Source organism: Lissotriton vulgaris, chromosome 1_1 (genome assembly GCF_964263255.1).
Source record: "Lissotriton vulgaris chromosome 1_1, aLisVul1.2, whole genome shotgun sequence".
Taxonomy (NCBI): domain Eukaryota; kingdom Metazoa; phylum Chordata; class Amphibia; order Caudata; family Salamandridae; genus Lissotriton; species Lissotriton vulgaris.
In genome coordinates this window covers 2,022,774,368-2,022,790,598 of record NC_141685.1, presented here as the reverse complement: position 1 = coordinate 2,022,790,598, position 16,231 = coordinate 2,022,774,368, and the positions used below count along the sequence as shown (strand labels likewise).

Sequence of the window (16,231 nt, the reverse complement as noted above, 5' to 3'; positions counted from 1 at the left end):
ACAAGGACTACACCTGGTCAGCTTCTTCTTAAGAAACAGGTTTATTTACGAAACAAAGAACATTAAAGGAAATCATTTTCGTAACTGGAACACAGTAGATGTTGAATAAAATATTTTCAGATGCAAAGCATGGAGCTAAAAGCTACAGATCTCTCAGCCTGGTTTTGAATCAGCTGCAGTGTGTAGAGCGGAATCTCTAACAACAAAGAATTACAATAATGAATCCTGAATCCAATAATCTCTAACATAGCAATTTCCTACAACCTTTGGTCAGCAGAGGAAGGATCGGGTTCAGTTTTCTTAAATAAAAGGATCAGGAAGAGACCGTTTTAATGTGTTGTCCAATTGGACATCCATGCAGTTTACATGAGTTTTAGGAGATGGACAATAGTCTAAAGAAAGAGATCAATAAGCCTACAATTAGTATTTCCATTTCATTTTCTTCCTGTTTATTTTCAACCAACTGGAGTGCATCCAAACTTTTTAGTGAATTCAGACATTCAACGAGGCCACCATCCTGAAAGCAAGTATAAGAAATCAAAACGACCTGCGGCATAGTATAGGCATAAATATAAAAATAAGAAAACACGAGAGAGCTAGGATCCTTGGACAGCCGTCCTTGTCCCAAACAATGATGCAAAACCAATAAAGACGGCCGTTTCACAAAGTGAAAGAACCGGAAACGTCTGGCACTTTTAAAGTTTTTTAATAAAACCCTCACACACCAACCTGGTTGGTGTCATGCTTCATCATCGTTCCCAGCTGAGTAGCCGAATGCTACTCAGCTGTGCTGCGACACCCGATTACAGTGGAGCAGGTTTTAGGTGTGCTGGAGTGTGATGAAGTGTTAAGGTGTTAAGGTGAATGGTGAATGGTTAAAAATACCTCAGGATTCTACCTGTTGGATTTATTCGTGGTGATCCAGGGTAAAGTTAAAATGAGAGTGTGGATAAAACAGTACTATGTGCAACTGTATAGATATTATTCAGTGATGGTCAACATGTTTCCGCCCTCAAAAATGTATAGGCGGGGCTTTCGTCAGGACCTCTCAGTGAGTGAAGTGAATAGTGAGTGGCAAAAAATCACCACATGGGTTGCATTTTCAAGTGTTCACGCTAAGGGACACTAAATGCAGAACAATTTGAGTAAAAAGGACTAACCGTATTATGGGTCCTCTTATACCGATACTTCAAAAGGTATTTTGGCTCGAATATCTGCTACTGGGTTTGAGTTTCTTAAATCTTTAATTCATCATCATTGAACAAAGGGGATTCTTTGCTGCAGGGTAGAAGAGATATTTTGTCAGAAACTAAGGTAACAAAACTGATGTACTTCATGCAATAACACACTGGACCAACAATTTTAAGTAGGGAGGAAAATCCTTCTCAAGTACACTGAGGTGCTATTGATGCTATGTTCTACCTAATGTGACTAAATTGAAGCGATTGAAACTAAAACATTTATTGATCTTAAACATATTAAATGAGTGATCAGTTCACATAAGAGGCATAATTTCCACAGAACAAACCAGTTCCGGTTGAGAAAGCAGATTACCAATATTATGGCCAGTTAGGAGTCTCAGTCATTTGTAAAATTCCTAGGTTTTTGCAATAAATAACGATGTGAGATATAATGGCATCCTCTTTATATTCAAACTGCCAATTAAGATCCCCCATAATAAGTATCTGCTGTAGTCTAGTACAAATTGCAGTTACTACTCGTAGGAGTTCAGGGAGGAATGATGATGGCTTACTAGGAGAGTGATAAACAATAAGCAGGGCAATAGAGTAGTTAGGAGAAAGAGTAATAGTTGCTGACAGTAAATCAGTATTGAAGATAGTTAAAGCATGAATATTTAAAGCCCTAAAATCATTCTTGTAAATCACAGCTCTTCCTCTTGCTTTCTGGGCCAGATTATCATGTTTTATGAAAAAGTAACTTTGGGGAGAAAATCTTAAATTTACAATTCAAGACCCTCTATCCCTCTATCAGCCAAGTTTTGTTAATACCTAGGATATCTGGTTTATGGAAGGTTATAATGGTCTGTCACTGCTGGTGCAGGTTTCATCCAAGACCCAGTGTTAATTTAACCAATGTTGATCCCTTTAGCGGTAGTGAATTATTAGATGCAGTGAATGGTATTATAGGTAAGGAAGTACCCGAGTTATAGTGAGGTGCCCATGCCAGTATATTATGAGTGAATAACTTACTCAGAACTTCATCTGATCTCACAAAATGCAGTTCATCAGGGGAGTAAGACTACTGGGATCCGCGAGGAGGGGCCACGCCTTGGTTGTGCTGCTATCCCTTTAAATTGTTCAATCAATATATTACTACCAATGTGGTGCTGTCAGGAAATTTTACTCATAAAAACTGAAGAGGGACTGATAGGAGCCAGGCTAACACCGAGCAGCCAGTATCACCCAACAAAGAAGTAAGCACAAATAAAAGGTGAAAGCCTTATGAATGGGTAAAAAAAGAAAGCGCAATTTAAAAAGAGATTACCTAAACCGGGTGCACAACCATCGTAAGCATGGATTCCTAAAAGAGCACACAAAGTCACAAGTTAAATAAATCCATAAAACTGCACTAAAATTCACTCCATTTGCCTGCTACCCCGATTATCGGGATGTAAAACTGGAAAAATAGAGGAATTACTACAACTATGGTGCTGCCGGGAATGACACGAATAAAAGCCAAAGAGGGACTTGTGGTATCCACCATAACAGAAAGGAACCAGCCCGTTTTACAAGTAGTACCACCCAGCACAGAGGCAAGACTAATTAATGAAAATATAACCCCAAAATAATGTAAAGACATTAAAAAAACGGAAAGTACAAACAACAACAGATTTCCTAAACCAGGCACAAAACAGCATTAAACACAGATTTCTAACACACAAGCACACAAAATCACAAGTAAAAAAGTAGAGAACTGCTCAAAGATTCATTCCCCATTAAATTTTGGGGAGCACATACAAAGAAAAGACAGAAACAAATGAGGAGTAACTAACAATATGATGCTGTCAGAAAGTGGCACTAATAGCAACTGAAGAGAACTACCACCACCCCTGGTCTAATTGAGATATATATTTTACCTATTGGCGGTACGCCACTGAGGGTTAAAAACGTTTTTTTTCTCAATTTTGCTGCAAATTCACAGATGGGTCAACGGATTTCCTGCCAAAGTGAACAAACAAAATAGCGGTCAAACCTGGGCAGCGCATGCGCTGCTCTTGCAGGCATGCTGTAATCAGGTAGGGACTTGAAGCTCCACCCATAGTTTTCATAGGCCTGTGTCATTGTCCACCGTAAACTATGGCTGTTCACTGGTCAATAGTCTTAGTACTCCCTCGTTAGTACCGCCTGGTCTTATTTTGTAACCTCCCATGGCGACACCCCCTTACATGTGTTGTTACTTGGTAGGCTTTAATTACTGTCTCTGAGCACTATTTTCTCAAATAGTTTTGTCCTGCCTGCTGTTGCAGGCAGGACAATCTTTAAGCTATTGGCATTGTATATGACAATGCCTTGTATTTATCAGTTTTAAAAACAACAAATAAATAAAAGGCATTGTCAATTACAATGCCAAAAACTCTCGTAAATGTGAGACCTATTGCATTGCAAATGCTTGTTTTCAATAATGACCGGGGTGGGCCAGATCCAGGGGACATGGCTCCTTTATTAAATTAAAATGAAGAGGTTGCATGTGGCCCCCCTCCATATGCATTGTTATGCCCCGGGGACCACCACCTCCCAAGGCTTATGTCACAATTAAGCTAGGGGGGGGGCACACGGACCACCCCAGTCCTTGGGGACCACCACCTCCCCGGGGCAATAAAAAAAACAAATAAGGGGATGCCTGAGAATGAGGGACATGCAACCCCCAGCGACCCCCACCGTCCCCTATTTAGTGACTGCCAGGCCCCTGGGGATGGGGTCCCTGGGCCGAATTGGCCTGAGGAGGGGCAACCACATGCCCTCCCTTTCCCTTTTAATTAAGGCCAGGCTACAGGCGATGTGCTCCCCAGGGTCAAAATTGGCCTGTGGAAGGGAGGAGCTCCCCTATGAAAAACAGAGAGAAGAAAACAGCAAAAAAAGATAAAACATATGGCAGTAAAATGAGCAAAAATGGCACAACAGTGAGCAGAAAACCATGCAGGAAAGGTAAAACACAGCAGAAGAGGGAAAACACAGGACAGAAAAATGAGGAGGAAAGGCAAAATAGAGGCAGTAAAACTAGCAGACACACACACCTATTCAGACACTCATGCACACACACAGACCCACTCAGACTCATGCACCCTCTCACAGATCCACTGAGAGACTCTTGCATCCACTCACCTGAGAGTCATGCACCCACTCATAGACCCACTCAGAGACTCAGGCATCCACTCACAGATCTACTGAAACTCACACATTGACTCACAGACCCACTGAGACACTCATGCACCCACTCACAGACTCACCCCACCTGTAACCTTTGTTTTTTTCTAATGAATGAAACACACATATATGTATATATACATATACACACATTATATATATATATATATACACATATACACACATTATATATCTATACTACTATTATAAAGGAAGAACTTTGAACCTTTGAGGTGGGTAAACTCGGGAACCACAGCGCCAATCCACACACCCGATACATCGTTGTAATCGTCAGGGTGTGCAGATGGACATAAGCTATATAAACTTAATAAATATACGTTATTTAAAAAATTTACTGAAAAAAAAGTAGTCCCTTGGAAGAAGCGCCCGCCGCGACGTGCGTGCCCGACGTGAGGAGCGCGGGGAGGAGCGGTGTCCAGGAGCGTGAGGAGGACCGGCGGACATGGCGCGGGGAGGAGCGGTGAGGAGCGACGGACAGGCGGTGAGGAGCGGCGGACAGGCGGTGAGGAGCGGCGGACAGGCGGGGAGGAGCGGTGAGCGGCGGATGAGGTAGGTTATTTATTTAGGCGCGGTGAGCAGCGGAAAAATGAAGCAAAAATGAATATCGTGAGCAAGAGGAAGCAAACGGAGCATTACAAAAGTGAGCCAAACGGTGCATTACAGGAGGAAAAAGTTATGTGTGCAGGTTACAAAAGCATAGAAAGTAAACATAAAGGTATAGGAGAAAAAAGTGACGTGTGCAGATTGCAAGAGGAAGCAAACGGAGCATTAAAAAAGTGACCAAACGGTGCATTGCAGGAGGAAAAAGTTACGTGTGCAGGTTACAAAAGCGTAGAAAGTAAACATAGAGGTATAGGAGGAAAAAGTGACGTGTGCAGGTAGCAAGAGGAAGCAAACGGAGCATTAAAAAAGTGAGACAAACAGTGCATTACAGGAGGAAAAAGTTACTTGTGCAGGTTACAAAAGCGTACAGAGTAAACAGAGGTATAATACTGCAATATATGGAGGAAGGCTCCGGGGGACCCACGGACAACGTCGGGGCGGGCGGGGGCCCTGAAGCCTAATTGCTCCCGGACAATGTCTGGACGGGCTGCTAGTATATATATATATATATATATATATATATATATATATATATATACACACACACACACACACACACACAACGCTTGCGGTTACCCATTCAAGAAGAGCCACACGAAGCTCATGTTTGCCTCATATTAATTTAATGGCAGCTTGCAAACAGCGTCCCAGTCCGAAGTCCACTCTGAAGATCAAATGCCAAATGCCTTTCGGGACTTCTCCCTTCGTCAGAGGCGTTGTTTATGAAAGATGAGAGCATCTTGTTCGCACACTCTTGCAATATAAAGTCCCTGCCAAGTGGGCGTGGCCATCACTCTGGCCTTGTGGGATATGTAGTGCGTTACTCAGTAATCCCCAGTGGGTGTGCTCCCAAGTCTGTGAATAACCAAAAATAATCCCAAGTGGGCCAAAGTCAAATTCGGGCGGACCTCTGTCCCGCTTTGTAGATGCCACCAAGAAGCGTCACTGGCAACTCCCTGCCGAGCGCCAGAGCCTTCATTCCCTCGTGCTGAGACCGGGTGGTACCAGCAGGGACCCGCAGCTGAGGTGTGCTCATTCTTACGACCGGGAAGGCCGTTACACATCCAACACTTGCAGTTACCCATTCAAGAAGAGCCACACAAAGTTCATGTTTGCTTCATATTAATTTAATGGCAGCTTGCAAACAGCGTTCCAGTCCGAAGTCCACTCTGAAGATCAAACGCCAAACGCGTTTCGGGACTTCTCCCTTTGTCAGCGGCGTTGTTTATGAAAGAGATGAGAGCATCTTGTTCGCGCACTCCTGCAATATAAAGTCTCTGCCCAGTGGGCGTGGCCATCACTCTGGCCTTGTGGGATATGTAGTGCGTTACTCAGTAATCCCCAGTGGGTGTGCTCCCAAGTCTGTGAATAAAAAAAAATAATCCCAAGTGGGTCAAAGTCAAATTCGGGCGGACCTCTGTCCCGCTTTGTAGATGCCACCAAGAAGCGTCACTGGCAACTCCCTGCCGAGCGCCAGATCCTTCATTCTCTCGTGCTGAGACCGGGTGGTACCAGCAGGGACCCGCAGCTGAGGTGGGCTCATCCTTACGACCGGGAAGGCCGTTACACATCCAACGCTTGCAGTTACCCATTCAAGAAGAGCCACACAAAGTTCATGTTTGCTTCATATTAATTTAATGGCAGCTTGCAAACAGCGTTCCAGTCCGAAGTCCACTCTGAAGATCAAACGCCAAACGCGTTTCGGGACTTCTCCCTTCGTCAGCGGCGTTGTTTATGAAAGAGATGAGAGCATCTTGTTCGCGCACTCTTGCAATATAAAGTCCCTGCCCAGTGGGCGTGGCCATCACTCTGGCCTTGTGGGATATGTAGTGCGTTACTCAGTAATTTGACTTTGACCCACTTGGGATTATTTTTTGTTATTCACAGACTTGGGAGCACACCCACTGGGGATTACTGAGTAACACACACACACACACACACACACACACACACACACACACACACACACACACACACACACACACACACACACATACATATATGCACACACACACAAAAACAAAGGTTTAAGGGAAGTTATAGTTAGGTTCTGATTTTACCCACAGAACAATAGCAGTTCGACGGTTATAGTTATAATTATCTCAATAAACTAGAACTTGTGTCCTAGGGTGACTATAACTTGCATCCCTGCCATGCACAGTTTTGTTATGTTATGTTATGTTAAATTAATTTGTAGAGCGCGCTAACACCATTAGGTTTCTTGGCGCTGTTCAGAGGGAGCAGAGAAGTTAGACAAAAAGAAAACCAGGACTAAGGAAGAACAACTAGTGGTAAGCTATAGTGAACAAGTGCGTTTTGAGGGACGATCTGAACGTGGGGTAGGGGGAGGATAACCTAAGAGGGAGAGGTAGGGAATTCCAAAGAGACGGAGCTAGGAAAGAGAACCTAAGGCCACCGTGTTTTGTTCCGCTTGAATCTAGGGACAGAAAGTAAAGCCAGTTGGGATGACCGAAGGGTGCGAGAAGGGACATAAGGGTGGAGCAAAGAGGAAATGAAGGAGGGGCCTTGACCAGTGAGGGATTTAAAGATGATGCAGCCAAGCTTAAATTTGCAGCGAGCAGAGACCGGAAGCCAATGGAGACTCTTAAGAAGAGGTCGAACATGCTGGTCCCTGGGTTGATGGTAGATCAAGCGAGCAGCTTGATTTTGGATCAGCTGGAGTCTCCTAAGTTGGTATGCAGGAATGCCTACGTATAGTGCATTTGCGTAGTCAAGCCTAGACATGACTAACGCAAGCAAGGCCAAGATGAGGGCGTCAGTGGTCAGTAGGCGGGAGATTTTACGAATTTTCCTGAGCTGGAAGTGGCTAGAGGAGACTACAGCGCTGATCTGGGGTGTCATAGATAGATCGTTGCTTATGACAACTCCCAGACTTTTTGCTGAGTTGGCGGGGCAAGGGGGGTTGCCAAGACTGGCAGGCCAAAAGGAAGAGTGCCAGGGGTTGGAGGGCCCCCCGACAAGGACCAGCTCAGTCTTGTCGGGGTTACGTTTCAGATGGTTTGTGCCCATCCAATCACTGATGAAACAGAGGGTGTTTTGAAAAGTGGAAATGGAGTGGTCACTGGAGTCAATGGTAAAATGGTTTTCTCATCAATAATTTTACAACAAATGTTGCAGTGATAGATTTATTAATGTCATAGAAGATGTCAATGCTGATGTAATATGTGGGGTAATTAGCATGACAAGGGCACGAGTTATAGTTACCTTAGGGCATGACTTCTAGTTTCTTGGTATAAATAGGACTAGAACTGCTGAATTTCTATGGTTTTGTGTGTGTAAAGTCTAAGCCAAACTATAATGTCCCTGTAACCTTTGTTTTTTTTTCTTGTTAATTTCTAAGGGTTTTAAGTCTATTACCCAACTATAACATTCCTGTAAACGTTGTATTTTTCAGAGAATTTCTATGTTTTTAAGGGTATTTCTTAACTACAACTTCCCTGTAACCTTTGTTTTCTTTCCAGTGAATTTCTAGGCTTTCTTAATGTAAAGTAATATTTAATTACCATACGTTAATCCAACTGCTGCTGCTCACGGCCTTTGGCCAACCCTCCGAATGCAGCTAGCCTCCCAAAAGCAGCCAACACGGGAGGGGGGCAAGAATCCCCCTTCTAAAGGTCAATTTCGGCCCGGGGTACCCATCACCAGGGGACCTCCACATTTGGTAGGGCCCTGGGGTACATGGCCACCCTCTCCAAGTTGATTTTTGGTTCCGCGGACCCCATCCCCAAGGGCCCACTCCGGGCTGATTTCAGCCCCGGAGACCCGATTTCCCAAGGCCCAGCCAGATTATTAATGGGAAGGGGGACACGCAGACCTCTCTCCAGGCCAATTTCTGTCCTGGGGGACCCCATCTTCCAGGGCCCAGTCATATGATAAAGGTGGAGAAGGACACACAGCCCCCTCCTCCCTTGGCCACTTTGGCCCCTGGACCCCATTACCCAGGGTCCCTTCACTCTTTTAAAATAGGGGGGGGGCAATCAGCCCTCCTCCCCTGGCCATTATCAGCCACAAGGGTCCCTTTCCCTGGTCATTTGGGCCCTGGGGAAACCATCCCCTAGGAACCAGCTAATAGAGGGTGGATGCCCTGAAACTTACCCACTTCACTACTGTTGAAGGCGGCAGGGGGAGACCCAATGCCCCAGCGGACCCAGTCGACTTCTCTTCTACAGCAGGAGCCTGCATTCCTCCCACTCGCATGGAGCAGCTAAATATGCTGCTCCCTGCCGACGGTAGCAGTCTTTTCACCTGTTTCCCTGCCACTTCAGTGCGGGAAGCGAAACAGATGAAAAGTCCGCTCCCAACAGACGGGAGAATTTGTCATACTCCTGCACTCTGGGAGCAGACTTAGAATTGAAAGTTCTCCCACAAAGCAAGAGCAAACACACGTTTCCCTGCCCGCACTAGTCCAGGCAGTTTTAGTCAGCCCTGGTAAATAGGGTCCCCAGGATTATTAATGGCTCTGTGGGGAGTGGAGGGGAGCGTGGCCTCCCTTACCTTTATCTGCATGGCTGGGCTCTAGGGGTTGGGGTCTCAGGGGCCAAAAACAGCACGGGAGGAGGGTTGCATAGACCCCTCTCCTTTTTTCCACAGCCGGGCCTTAATCTAGGGGGTTGCGATCCCCAGGCCTGAAATTGTCCAGAGAGTGAGGTGAGGGCGAGTGCCCCCTTACTCTTCACTTTTCATGCCCGGGCTGGCAGTCCCCGGGTCCAAAAGCGACCCAGGAGTTGGGCTGCGTGCCCCCCTCCCGCATCATATTAAGGAGGACCCTAGGGGATAGGGTCCCAGGGGGCCAAAATCAGCCAGTGGGTCAGTGTATTCCTTCTCTGCCCTCTTATGTGTTTTTTCCCACTTTTTCTAGGGTCTCAGCCAAGTCAGAGTCCCAAGACGGTTGCCAACACTGCCTGGTTGCAGTGTTGCCAGCCAATCAGATCTCACTGTGAGAACTGTTGGATCTGCTGAGGATTTAAATCCCTAGATATACATAAATCTTTTTTCATTATTAACTGGCAAGAGATGCTTAGGCTGAACCGAGAACTGTTTACACATACTTTACACATACTCTCATTTAATTTAATTAAGAACTCCCACAAAGAATGCTGCCTTAATGGGATAAATAAGTAGAGGACGAGCTTCCTTGCAAATTGCCATTCCGCATATCTGTTTCCCATTCTGGATTTATATTTGCCCCAGCGATAACTTTCTAAACTCAATTTAGGTTTAAGTTGGCTGAATCACTCACAGTATACCAGGCAGTAGCCCGAGGCCTTATAAAGAGGCCAGGATGTTGGTCTCTCCAGTCACTCTCCCATTGTACTACAACCTGCAGCGGAGTGTCGTACTGCTTTGCTAGAATTAGGTCATAGCTATAAAGAGTAGAGTATTTTCCTCTACGGATCACAAGTGAGACCACTAACAAATGAAGATTCATATTCATTGTCCGCGAGCCACCCGAAACTGATGCATGGGAGAAAAAAAACACAAGATCTAAAGTCCCACTCGAGAGTCAGACTCACAATTGGCGGTTGGGTTGATCTAGCAATCATAACATATAAAACGGCGCATCTGCCAAAAAAGGCTATAACTTGAACTCTAAGTGTAATGGTTTATAAAGCTCTGTTGTGTGTTAACCGAGCTCCCAGTAGTTGTACATGCTTTCAAAGGCAACTCCATCACAATGTAAACACTCCTACAGACCACTTCAGTTAAAGGAAGTAGCTGATTTGGTCACCTCAGTGAGTTACTCCTCTGCTTGTGAAAGCCAGGAGTCTACTTATTAAAGTTATTTTAGTCATTATATACTTATTTATATATATTTTTTTCTTTCACCCTTTAATTCTCATGTTATCCTCATGTCGTATACAGCCTCCAGGGTTGAAACATGTTGATGTTCTCCGTGAGGGACAGACAGATATTTTAACACAACTCCAAGAAACGAGTAAGCAGAAACCTCCAGTTTCTTGACAAATACTTCACTGAAGCGACCCTCTTGGTAGGACTGAACTCTGAGCTGAACAAAGGACATAGGCCTAGAAATCTGGACTACTGGCTCACCCTTGGGTCTGGTACTTTCACATGAAAAGCGGTCCCCCCACAGTTATGCGGAGTGGTTTTGATTTGTAACACACATATGTATGATTCACATTTTTAAATATTAGAAATCTACTTTATATGATTTATGGAGTCCATCAAATTTTTGATAAATCGTTTGTATTAAGCGCATATTTAACTCTTGAAATTCAATGCAAAATAGAAGACTGCTTAAAACGGGTCACGACTAAACTAACCTGGTTGTCCTAAGCAATCCCCCTCCCCTCTCCTCCCGGAGGGGGGGAGGGGGGTCGGCCGAGCACTTTGCCAGGGCCGGTTCTGGTTCCCAGTCCCGCCCTGACGGTCAATACGGTACTAAGTTATTGTTTAATATTGTGACAACCCTTTCTGCGAGGTCATCAAATATGCCGCTTTGTTGTCACCCGTGCAAATTCTCAAAACTGATAGCTACCCATCTATACTTCTAGTAACCTCAATTAACAGGGTGAAAGCAGGCTTAAAAGAAAACGAGAAAGCAAAGCCGCAGCCCTCACCAGCCACCTGCCTCACGGAAGGGTCCAGGTTAGGCAGTGAACCTCGCTTCTGCGAAAGACATTTCTCGCACTTCAGACGTGCTCGGTTTATGTGAGCAACTACAGTTCATGTTTGCAAATGCTTGACAGCTGAAGACACAAGCAAGCCTTGAGATTAATGACCTTTTACAAAAATGCAATGTTATGGCGGTGTAGTAAACATATGCAGGCGTGTTCTCTAGGTCACCGAGACCTCGTGTGCTGAGCAGCGGAAGCCGGGGTTCAGCCCACGTTGAGCAGGGCTTAGCACTTCCTACGCCTCGCCTCATCTCATCTCACAGTCAACCTGCCGCCGAGATGCGGACTGCAGAGGCCGCCGCCTCGGGCGTGCGACCTGCGAAAGACCTCTGCTCCGGAAGTTCAAATCTCGCAAGTGGAAATTGCAATTGATATGTCAGAAGACAATTTACTAGGTTCAGATGCGGAATGTGCCTTTGTGTACATTAAACTGCTCACAGATCCAATGAAAATGCAAGAGAAATTCTACTGCTTAAACATTCCAACTGAAAGCAACAGCCACCAATAAACATTTAATGAATGGAATGACAAAGTTCAATACCCATTAGGGCAGTAACTGGGCTTAGTGTAAAACATTTCTAATTGGTCACCCGAAATCTCCATTAGAGACATCAAACTTTTTTTCAGTACTCTTTGGGTTCATTTCTGAAATTTCAACATTCTTTGCCCCGGTAGCCTGCTAAGAATGTAGTAGGATTGTTGACAAATTTGCAACATATTTAGATAGTAAGCCAATACAGCGAGCATTCAAAGAATATTGTCCACCAAAGAAATAAACACATGTAAGGGCGCGAGCCATAAACTGGATTTAAATTTATGAGGTTGCGTGCAGCGGCTTAGTGCCAAATATTCTTAAAAATACATATTTCACTATCATGACCAGTGGTGATGGATGGACGGGCATAGCATTTGAATTCCAGAGGTAAATGCCCTTGGACTTTGTAAAGAATCTATTCTAGAGCGAATCTGTCTCATGACTCATGGCGAACACAGGCAAAGAAAGGAGTAATTTCTAGCTGCGGAGTGCAAATCCCAGTGTAAATGAAGTGCTCATATGCAGTAATGTGGGGAACACTAGAAATGTAAGTCTACTGCTGGAGTGCACACACCCCTGCCCCGACCATGAATTTGTTCTACTCCGTCTTTAGTGAGCGCATTGCCAAGAATGAGGACAGCCTCCTAACCAACTCTGATGCTGAGCTGCAAGACTTCAGTTCATGCAGTAGTTTGATGCACGTACCCACTGACGGCACGTGAGATGTGATTGACACATGGGCAGCATAGTCAATGTAGATTTACACGGATCTACTGCCCTACGAGTTGAACTCGGAGTTAAACTTCTACACTGGCCAAAGAGACTCAACATAGTGAAGTCCGGCTTCTTTTTTATCTAAATTGCCCTGCCGTTTAATGGACATAAACAGCCAGAGAAATGTAAGATTGGGCTTTAACATCTCCGGCCCCTGAAAGCTTAAACTGCCTGCTCTTCGATATCCAAGTGCAAAGTTTCGATCAGACACTCTAGTGAAAATGCTTCGTTTCCATGCGAGACCAGTCACACCTTAGAGGTAAAACTGAATTGATGCCTATTCTCGATCCTTATGTCTACCAACATCAGTTTGACCTGGCCACTTGGCACTGCCTAGCTGTAGGAATTGTTGTTACGCACAAAGCAAGTCATGCTCAGTGTGGAAAGCTGCCAGAGTATGACCCTTGACTCGGTGATACAGCAGCCCTGCCATGTGCCATGCATCTCAGGCAGTGCTTAACTTGTAAATGAATGAGTACATATGCCCAGGGATCTGTTCAGAATCCCATAGCCAGTGCGTCGTCTGGCCAAACACCAAGGGTGTGTAGTGCTAAATCTATCCCATGCCATTTTAATCCACTACCAAACACTCCCTGTCCATTTATCTCACTCTTGCAGGTTTTTGCTCTATGACAGTCTTTCATTTCTCTATCTATCCGTTTTGTTTGTTTCCCCTCTCTTGCTGTTGTAAATGCCCGATGCAGAAACATTAGCGCAGGTCCCCAAAAATGAATGCTGGTTGCTGACACCTGCAACCACTGGCTCAAATTAAACATGGATCTCAGATTATAGTGGTACATTTCCCTACTTTATCATAATCACCATGCTCCAGGAGACTGTACTGTACTGTAGCTGCAATTACTCCCCCCGATGAGGAACTATAGAGCTCTACTCTGGAAACCGAGTTTAGTGGTTAACCCAGTGGGTATGGCTACTGAGATTAGTCTTGGGCTCTCAAGTAATCCGTCCCGTATATTTACTTCAGTTTTTTGTGGTAAGTTAGATTAATAGGAGTTAGAGGTGATCTTTAGTGTGATTTCATGTAAATGGTTTGTGGAATGACAGAAAAGTGGGAGGAGATTAAGTATGGTTAGGATGCAGGGATATGGTTTTCAAGATGGAGATGTTTTGATTTACGAGGCGAGGTGTGATCGTTTCTTTTTAGAAAAATAATAATGGAAAATAATGCAGACACGTCTGTGGACTAGAGTAGGCTACACTCGTAGAGAATAAAGCACACTGAGGTTGGAGGTAAGGAGGGGGTCATTCAATAGCAAGAAAGAGAGAACAATCACCAGTTTTAAGTCAAAGTCAATTTTCTATGTAGGGTTTTAGGAATTATTAGGCCTGGAATCCTTGGCGTGGTCTCCCTTGTCTTTTTGACTCTGCCTCCTGTATTTTTGATTGTATGCTGGACTTTGTTTTTGCTGGTTTGTGTACTCTGGGCGCTTTACCACTGCTGAACAGTGCTAAAGTGCAAGTGCTCCCTGTGTAAACTGTGATTGGCCATCCATGATTGGCTATTTGATTTATGGTAAGTCTGTAGGAAAGTGCACCATGTGTGCCCAGGGCCTGTAAATCAAATGTTTCTAGAGGGCATGCACCACTGGTTGTGACACCCAAATGAGTAGCCCTGTAAACTTGTCTCTGACCTGCCATTACAGTGTCTGCATGTGCAATTTTAAACTGCCATGTCAACCTGGTAAGTGCGCCCACTAGCCAGGACAGCAGTGTATGTGAGAGGTAGATCATGTACTAGTGTGTTCTACATGTCCTGAAAGTGAAATGCTCCCAAATTTCGTTGCTCACAATTGAAAGGCCTATCTCTCCCTTAAGTTATCATTGGAGCTGCCTTGTAACATTTTACAATTGTAACTTTCAATTGGGAAGAGATTGAGATTTGGAGTTTGGACTCCCCCATATACAGAATTTAAAAATACATATTTTAGCAAAGTTGTTTTTTAAATAGTGTTTTGAAAATGCCACTTATAGAAAGTGGCCATTTTTCTTACTTTATCATCCTTTCTGCCTGCCTGTGGAATCAACGTCTGGTTTAGACTGACAGGGGCTGTATTTGGATTCACTCAAGACAGTCACTCAAAGAGAGCTGATGGGTCTTCCTGAGCTAGAGTGGTGGGAGGAATGGTCACCAACACCTAAATAGGGCTGTGCCTGTCCTCTCACAATACTATCTCCATCCCATGGCAGGAACGTGTTAACTACAAAGGCTTTTCTACTCCAAAGGCCAAAAGGGGTATAAGTATTAGACCTAAAATCCCGACCTTTAGAATGCATCTGGACTAAGGACTGACTGAAGACTTTGCCAAGAAGAAAGAGCTGAAGAGCTGTCAGGAGGAGTTCTGCCGCTTTGCTGGGTTGGCCTGCAGCTGCTGCATTTTTCTGTGGGCAGTGAAAAAACAGGACTGTCTTTCTATCCTGCTTGTCAAAGGTTCTTAAAGGGCTTGCGTGTGCTTGCCTCCGGTTTTCATAGAGATTGAAAACTTGTTAGCTATGATACAACATATTGTAGAAAGCCAGTGTCTGATGTTAAGCTCTTTATCCAATTGAAGAGTTGTCTGGAGCTTTGTATTGTGTTATGCTGTACCAGGAGCTCATGCGCCAAAAGGGACAACATAGGTTAGAGCTTAAAAGAAACAACTCTTAATCTAAGTAAAAAAACATTTTTTAAAGGGTTTAACCTTTTGAGTAAATTGTTGTGTCAGCATCGATCAAGCAGCTCCAGCGGAAGCACATTTAAGAGTCGGAGTTACAGGGCGCAAACGCCCGACGCTGGTGCTGGAAACCAGGGTTCGAGCCCCAAGGTCACGTCCACATCCTGTGATTCTGGGCAAATCACTTAATCTCCCCGTGCCTGAATGTGTAATGTAATGTAAATACGGTGCTCATGTAAAGCGCTCCAATACCTTCGGGTCGAGTTCGCGCTATATAAAATATGCACAAAAAAACACGCCCTGGCAATGCCAATAGGTCTGGCATGTAACTGAAAGTGCCACTTCAATTACTGGCGAGTTTAGGCAATCAATACCTGATCATACAGTCTGTGACGCAATCTTGCGCTCACAAATTAATTCATCTACCTATTAACTCTTTCTTCAATTCACCCACTCATCCAATAACACATACACACAAAAACTCAACATCACATGCAGGATAAATTCAAAGAATAAAAATAGAAGAAAGGGAAAAAATATATAAACCTGTAGACATGTGCCTGCAATAAAAATTCAGTAAAA

At 44.4% G+C, this 16,231-nt stretch overlaps 1 protein-coding gene across 5 annotated transcripts in view; it reads right to left on the bottom strand.

The window, feature by feature from the left end:
- The window catches only part of ITPR2 (inositol 1,4,5-trisphosphate receptor type 2), a 1,555,333-nt gene that overhangs the window by 1,526,087 nt on the left and 13,015 nt on the right, over nt 1-16,231 (bottom strand). The window lies entirely within an intron of this gene.